The following is a 7537-nucleotide window of genomic DNA, read 5'->3' as shown; positions in this document are numbered from 1 at the left end:
GGCCAGCTCCGGGCCTTCTCACTCCAAACACGGTTGATGTGGCCCAGCGGATCGGCAATTTTTTTTCTCTTCCTTGTTCTTTGTTCTTTATACTATAAAGCTTCCTGCCTTTTACCCCCATTTTACAGTTCTCTGAAAGGAGAACGTCAGTTTCATGAAGCGTAAAAGGTTGTTTGGATCACCTAAATGGTTTTCTTTTACCATTCTTTAAACACCAGAAGAGCAAGGATCAGCCGCCATCCTGGATTCTGCAAGAGGACTTGGAGCTCCCGCCTGCAGGCTCCCATGATCTTCCCATCACACTTCCTTCCCCAGCCATCGTTCTTTTTCACTCCCTCTTCCCGGGACGCTGTGGAAGCGTGGAAATGCAGTCCCTACTAGAAAAAGCTTCAGAGATGCCTGGGTGGCTCTGCGGGGGTAAGCATCTAACCCGTTTCATCTCAGGTCATGATCTCAGGGCCGTGAGACTGAGCCCCACGAGCCCCAGGTCCAGGGCTCCCCACTCAGGGCAGTTTCTTTGGGATTCTCTCTCCCTCTCCCCTGATCTCTCTCAAAAAAATAAATCTTATAAACAAAACAAAACAACCTTCAAGTATTTCCCAAATGTAACAACAGTTTGAAAAATATGATTGGCATTACAATCAGTTGTGAAGCCAAAAAACCCCCAAAACAAAAAACAAAAACAAAAACAAAAAACACCTTTTCTAAACTATACTAAAAAATAATTTAGGGGCGCCTGGGTGGGTCAGTGGGTTGAGCCGCTGCCTTCAGCTCAGGTCATGATCTCAGGGTCCTGGAATCGAGTCCCGCATCGGGCTCTCTGCTCAGCGGGAAGCCTGCTTCCCCCTCTCTCTCTGCCTGCCTCTCTGTCTACTTGTGATCGCTCTCTGTCAAATAAATAAGTAAAATCTTTTTAAAAATCTTTTAAAAAGGGGCGCCTGGGTGGCTCAGTGGGTTAAGCCGCTGCCTTCGGCTCGGGTCATGATCTCGGGGTCCTGGGATTGAGTCCCGCATCGGGCTCTCTCTGCTCAGCAGGGAGCCTGCTTCCTCCTCTCTCTCTCTCTCTGCCTCTCTGCCCACTTGTGATTTCTCTCTGTCAAATAAATAAATAAAAAAAATCTTTAAAAAAAAATCTTTAAAAAATAATTTAACCATGTTAGAAGACTTAATTATCTATTTTCTCTATAGAAAATAATGCTACAGGGCGCCTGGCTGGCTCAGTGGGTTAAGCCGCTGCCTTCAGCTCAGGTCATGATCTCAGGGTCCTGGGTTCGAGTCCCACATTGGACTCTCTGCTTGGCAGGGAGCCTGCTTCCTTCTCTCTCTGCCTGCCTCTCTGCCTACTTGTGATCTCTCTCTGTCAAATAAATAAATAAATCTTTAAAAAAAAAAAGAAAAGAATGCTACAAAATTGTTATTATATGAAAGGTAATAGAAAATAATGCAGCTAAATAATGGAGAAGAAACATAGAGGTATATTAATAAGTTAACTTTTTCTAATGATTGTAGAATTCATGAACTTTTTAAAAATTTATAATTTGTTTCCATTTGTTTTTGTATTCTAAATAAATATTTACTCTCGTAGCTAATTTTGTATTCACTGTTCTGTATTTTTTTCTTAAAGACGGCGCCCCAATACTATATAAGTTTTGGGTTCCATAAGGCATGGGTCTCCCCTGCCACTGGATTTTTAAAATCACCCAGGTTGACCCCAATCATTGTGATGTTGCAACAAAACATTATGATTGATATCGACATACAAAGAAGGGTGAGGTCCAGGGCTGGGACAGCCAAGTGCTGAGGTGTCGGGCTTGAACTCTACTGGGGCGGCCCCTGCAAGCTGGAGTCTTGCTCACAACAGCTTTGCTTTCTAGTCCAGCTGCTGCTAAGAGTTATTTGTGGCCAGGATACCTCTAATTGTGTTGGAAAAGACAGTATTAGTCCCATGAGTAGCATGCGTCTTCCTTGTGCCCGGTACTGCTAGCAAGATACGGACATGCGGCCAATTTGAATCCCAGCATTCTGACCTCAGTCTTGACTTTCTTTTCTTGCTAGAGAAGAACATTCTCAAAGTTGAGGCACTCCAGCTTGAAATAACTTCTTATTGGACAATTCTGCAATCAAAAAAAAAAAAAAGAAAGAAAGAAAGAAAGAAAAGAAAAGAGCTCTGAAATTATTGGTTTTCAGGGAACTTGAGCTGCTCCTAATTATCTCCAACTCATTCCATCAATAGCTCTCCAGTGCCTTATCCGAACAGCTTCAAGTTTTGCATAGAACCGAAAACATATTCAGGATATAGTAACAATTTTCAGAAATCCTCGAGCAGCTGGTTAAACAAAAGCAATGTGGTCACCTAAAATGATGATAGGCTTTGAAATAACCTTATGTACGTTTCCAATACCGTTTAAACTGTTTTGCCGTATATTTTTAAAAATTAAGTTTTCCTCATAGGGGAAGGGAAGGAAGAATAAAATAAGATGAAAATAGACAGGGAGTCAAACCATAAGAGACTCTAAACTCTAGGAAACAAAGTTAGGGCTGCTGGGGGGGTGGGAGGGATGGAGTAACTGGGTGATGGACATGAAGGAGGGCATCTGTGATGAGCGCTGGGTGTTGTATGCAACTTGTGAACCACTAACCTCACCCCCGAAACCAATAATACACTAAACGTTAACTAAATTGAACTTAAATAAAGAATTTTTAAGATTTTATTTATTTACTTGACCGACAGAGGGCAGAAGCAGGCAGGGTGGCAGGCAGAGGGACAGGGAGAAGCAGGCTTCCCGCTGAGCAAGGAGCCTGATGCAGAACTCGATCCCAGGACCCTGGGATCATGACCTGAGCGGAAGGCTGCTGCTTAACCCACTGAGGCACCCAGGTGCCCCACCAAAGAATTAAAAAAATAATAATAATTTTTCCAATTCCCTTAAGCTAACTTGTATAAACTTGACTCCAAAACTTTTCCACAGTGGAGTGTCAAGGAAACAAAGACTAATCTTATTCCTGTGTCTTGTTACAAAATTGATGAATAAAATGTTTGCATGTTAAAATGAACATCATATTGAACCAATATTTTTCCAGGAACCTGAGAATGATTTATCATCAGGGAAAAAAAAATCCATTATGAAGATGAATTTATAGCCTGAAGGAGAAAAAAACGAAATGATCTCAGTAGGAGTCAAAAGGAATGTGGAAAAATTCGAACTCCAAATTGGTGCAGCTACTATGGAAAACAGTATGGGGAATCCTAAAAAAATTAAAAACAGAGCTACCACATGATCCAGATATTCCACTTCTGGGTATTTATCCAAAGAAAGCAAAACCACGAATCTGTAAAGCTATCTGCACCCCTGTGTTTATGGCAGCATGACTTCCGATAGCCAGGATATGAGAAGAAGCCGATGTGCCTCTGGACGGATGAACGGATAAGGAAAATGTGGTCCAGCCAAAACAAGAAGGAAATCCTGCCATTTGTGAGAACAGGGATGGACCCTGAGGCCTTTATGCGAAGTGGAATAAATCAGACAGTGAAACACAAACCCCGTTATGCTCTCATTTATACGTAGAACCTAAAACAAAACAAAACAACCCCAAACTCTCTTCCATACAAAGAACAGATCAGTGGTTGCTGGAGTGGGGGCAAAAGGGGTGAAGGGAATAAAAAGGTGCAAACTTCCAGTTATCAGGCAAATAAGTCCCAGGACGTCGTGTACAGCATGGGGTCTAAAAGGGAAAAGAATTAAAAAATCAGAAACTTCCCCAGGCAGACTGGGGAAGCTTGTTTCTATGCTGCCACCATATCCTAAAACTAAAAGGCGAGTGTTTTCTTAAGAGAATCAGATCGTCCATATGAATCCAAAGCCAGCACCGTATTTAAGGAATAGTGTGGTCCGTCTAGTACCACGTACAAGAACAATGAAGGGAAGAAAGAAAAAGTACAAAATTGGGCTAGGGGATATGTAATGATGTCAAGATAGAAACCCAAGAGAACCCAGTACAGAGTTTAGACTCCGGAAGTTCAACGTGGTAGGACAAGCACTGGGTGATACACTCAACTAATGAATTACTGAGCACTATATCAAAAACTGATGATGTACTAAACCTTGGCTAATTGAGTGTAAATTAAAAAATATATATTTTTTAAGTTCAATGCTATCTCCTCTGGACTGTGGCCACCTGTTTCTAAAGAGTGCTACTTAATTGCCACGCAAAACTTACTCCCAGCTTGGATCTGCAACCCACCTTCACATTTCTAAATTTGTTTGCTACGGGGCGTTAAGATTCTTTCCGTCTGTATTTTCACTCTTTGACCAAAAGATTATTAATAAAATCACGAACTCTAGCATGTTCTTTGTCTTAGAATTATGAGTCAAATGGTTTTGTTTCTGCCTTTTGGGCCATCACAGAACTGGCAGGTCTAGAGTTTGCTGAGCTGTATGTCAGTCCCTCTCCCTGCCCCCTAGCCTCTCTGTGCCCCATCATCCCTTCAGAGAAAAGCCCCCAGATTTGGAACCACAGGTTTCTGTTTCAGTGGAAAACAGAATTCCCCTGCATCCCTAAGGACAGAGGGGCATGTCATGGTCAACAAAAATCCAGAAACTGGGACCACAGATGAGAAGGAAGACAGCTATAGGTGTAAATGTTGGGATGTCAGAACGTTTTCCCCTCCCCCACTTTACATCTCCTTGTTCCCTCTCTGAAGGAAATCTCTAAGATTTCAGCCCTAAAGTTACTTTTAAGACAGTGCAAATATGGGGCGCCTGGGTGGCTCAGTGGGTTAAGCCTCTGCCTTCAGCTGGGGTCCTGATCTCAGGGTCCTGGGATGGAGCCCCGCATCGGGCTCTCTGCTTGGCAGGAAGTCTGCTTCTCCCTCTCTCTCTGCCTACCTCTTTGCTGACTTGTGATCTCCCTGTCAAATAAATAATTAAAATCCTTTAAAAAAAAAAAGATAGTGCAAATATGTTAATTTCTCATTGTGAGTGGAGGAAGAGAAATTTTTCAGGCCAAGGAGGGGAAGGGGAGAGAGACAGAAGTTAGTTAGGATCCAAGAGATTTCCAGAGACCGTGTGAAGCTTTTTTTCAGTGAGGTTTGTGGCAAGTGGACCCAACCATTACTTGGGTAGCTGAAAACTGAGTGGGGATTCATCTTCTCTGTCCACCCAGCCCTCCCCAGGACTCGGGCACCTTTCCCTCATCAATGCTAGAAAGATCACCTCATGCAAAGAATCCACATAATGTTCTGGAGGACTGAAATAGTTCCACCGCCCGGCATTAGAACCGAGATTTGAAGTTCGGCCACTAGAGCTTACATTTCACTGAAATCATTTTCTCCCGGCCCTATTCCAAACGCAATTGACTGAGGAACCCCACTCCTTGAAGAAATAAATGTTTTCGGGGACCATGCTTGGTGAACAGGAATAGTAACTCTTTCACCTTTTACCCAACGGATACCCTGCGTACCCTGCGGTTCAGGGCGCTGCCCCCCAAAATAGCAGAATTGGGAGGGTCACTCTGACCCTCCTCCCACCCCTGAATTCGGTCATAAAACCATCAGGTGAGAGGCCCCTTCCCTATACAGAGAGGAAAGGAGCGTCCTTGCCTGCAGAAAACAAAGGGAAATCAGGAAGGACCCTACAAACAGGCCTTGCTAAGCACAGTCCGTTCCCTACACCTACCTCGTGCTTTTCGACCTCTGCGATGGGTCTCCTCACTCTTCATCGAACCCAGCATAGAAATACTCAGACTGAACCGTTTCCTAGGGTCTTCATTCCCTCTGAAGCCTCCCACCTCACCCAAAACTTACACTAACAAAGCTGGATGCTCTCTTCCTGATACTCTCTTCTGGACGCAGCCAGAGATCCAAAGAGGATCACTCTTTCCTCCCCGACACGACCTTCCTAAGCTGAACTGGGGTATTTTTGTCCCCGTCCCTGCTGGGCAGCGGCTTCTATAACCCACGCGTCACCACGCCAGGCCCTGCGCTCCTCGGGGACACCCGCCGCGCCGCCGCGCGTCTCTCCCTGGTCGCTGTGCCCGGACCCCGGGCCTCCACGGCCGGCATCCAAAGACGCTGGCTTTGCCTTAACCCCCAGGGGACACACTGCTGGGGAAAAGTGGGAGGCGCGGGGCACGTCGGCGGGAGAGACCCTCTCCGTGGGGGAGGGGGGGAGGGGAGAACTTTGCTTTGACTTGGGTTTGCTTCAAAAACTCATTTCCAAAGGACCCAAACCATCGAGTCCACGGCCAGGCGGGGGCTACTGCTTGACTCCCAGGGTTGGGCGATTCCCAGCCGCGACCGCCCCCTCCCCCGCTCCAAACCCCTGCTGCTCGGTGCGCTAACCCGAGACGAGGCAGGGCTCTCCGCCGCGTCGACGGCAGGGACGCTCCTGGTCCCCAGAGCTCACAGCCTCCAGGCCCCGGGACACGAGGCAACGTTAGTCCCGCGTACCCGCGCCACTTCTCCAAGCAGCACTCAACGCCTCGGGGGTGCTCCCCTCTGGCCGCCGGCCTCCCCGTCCTGACGCGGAGCTGTGCGTCCTGCGGGCTCCGCGGGCGCCGAGGCTCAGTTGTGCGTCCCGGCGGGCTCCGGGATCCACTGTGCGTCTCTCGGGCTCCGGGATCCACTGTGCGTCCTCGCGGGCTCCGGGCTCGACTGTGCGTCCTCGCGGGCTCCGGGCTCCGCTGTGCGTCCCGGCGGGCTCCGCGGGCGCCGAGGCTCGGCTGTCGGTGGGGCTAACCTCGGACGAGGAGCCCTGGAGGAGCAGCGAGCCCGCGCCGGCCGCGGAAGGACGCCTTCCCACCGCGCCACATCCTCTTGGTGCCCAGCGGAGAGAAGCCGACCCGCCGGCTGGCCGCGTGGCCTAATGGATAAGGCGTCTGATTCCGGATCAGAAGATTGAGGGTTCGAGTCCCTTCGTGGTCGCTGTTTTCCTCCGCGCGAGTAAGGCGGGCACAGCACCTCCAGGCCTCTGGGCAACCTTTTCCTTCGCATTTAACAGGCGCGCTCGGGCTGTTCAGTGTGCGACACTTGCTGCACCAACGCACAGGGCACAAGTAGCAGGTGTGTCCTCAAGACTCTTACTTTCTAGTAGACCCGACAGAGGACATCAGGGAAACCAACACAACGACTAAAACGCGTCGCAAGTCCCAGGAAGGAGCTAAGCCATGGGGGAGATCAAGAAGAGGGAGGGCTCTTAGGGCAGCGCACGCCTGGCAGAAGGAAAAACTCGTGGACAACCTGGAGACACCTGCTCTTCCCAAAGCTCGTATCACCGAACTTTTCTGAGGCGGGAGGAAGGGGGAAGGGTTCACTTAAAAAAAAAAAAAAAATCAGTGAAAAGGGGGTAAGGATGGATTGAATTTCTAGGAACAAGATCCCTCACTAGGTCCCTGTGGCTGTGCCTTTGCACATGGTTTGAAATCGGTGCTCTCCAGACTTTCATTGGGTACCAAAAACACAACACTAACTCCCAAGCAGTGATCTCAGAGAGAAGCCTAAATAGAGAAGCCACCAAAGGCGCTTACCCTACCCTTAACT

General features: G+C 47.8%; 1 long non-coding RNA gene across 1 annotated transcript; it reads right to left on the bottom strand.

Moving 5' to 3' along the window:
• Positions 1–1452: 1452 nt before the first annotated feature.
• Positions 1453–6653, bottom strand: LOC309857697. The gene is made up of 2 exons (XR_014307860.1): positions 6449–6653; positions 1453–2114 (listed from the first exon to the last, which is right to left on the bottom strand). It is a non-coding gene; the product is annotated as an uncharacterized lncRNA (long non-coding RNA).
• Between the last annotated feature and the right edge of the window lie 884 nt (positions 6654–7537).

The sequence above is a fragment of the Mustela nivalis genome (genome assembly GCF_964662115.1).
Source record: "Mustela nivalis genome assembly, contig: HAP1_SCAFFOLD_1091, whole genome shotgun sequence".
Lineage (NCBI taxonomy): Eukaryota > Metazoa > Chordata > Mammalia > Carnivora > Mustelidae > Mustela > Mustela nivalis.
Note: the sequence above shows the minus strand (reverse complement) of the source record. Positions and strands in the feature narration are given on the sequence as shown.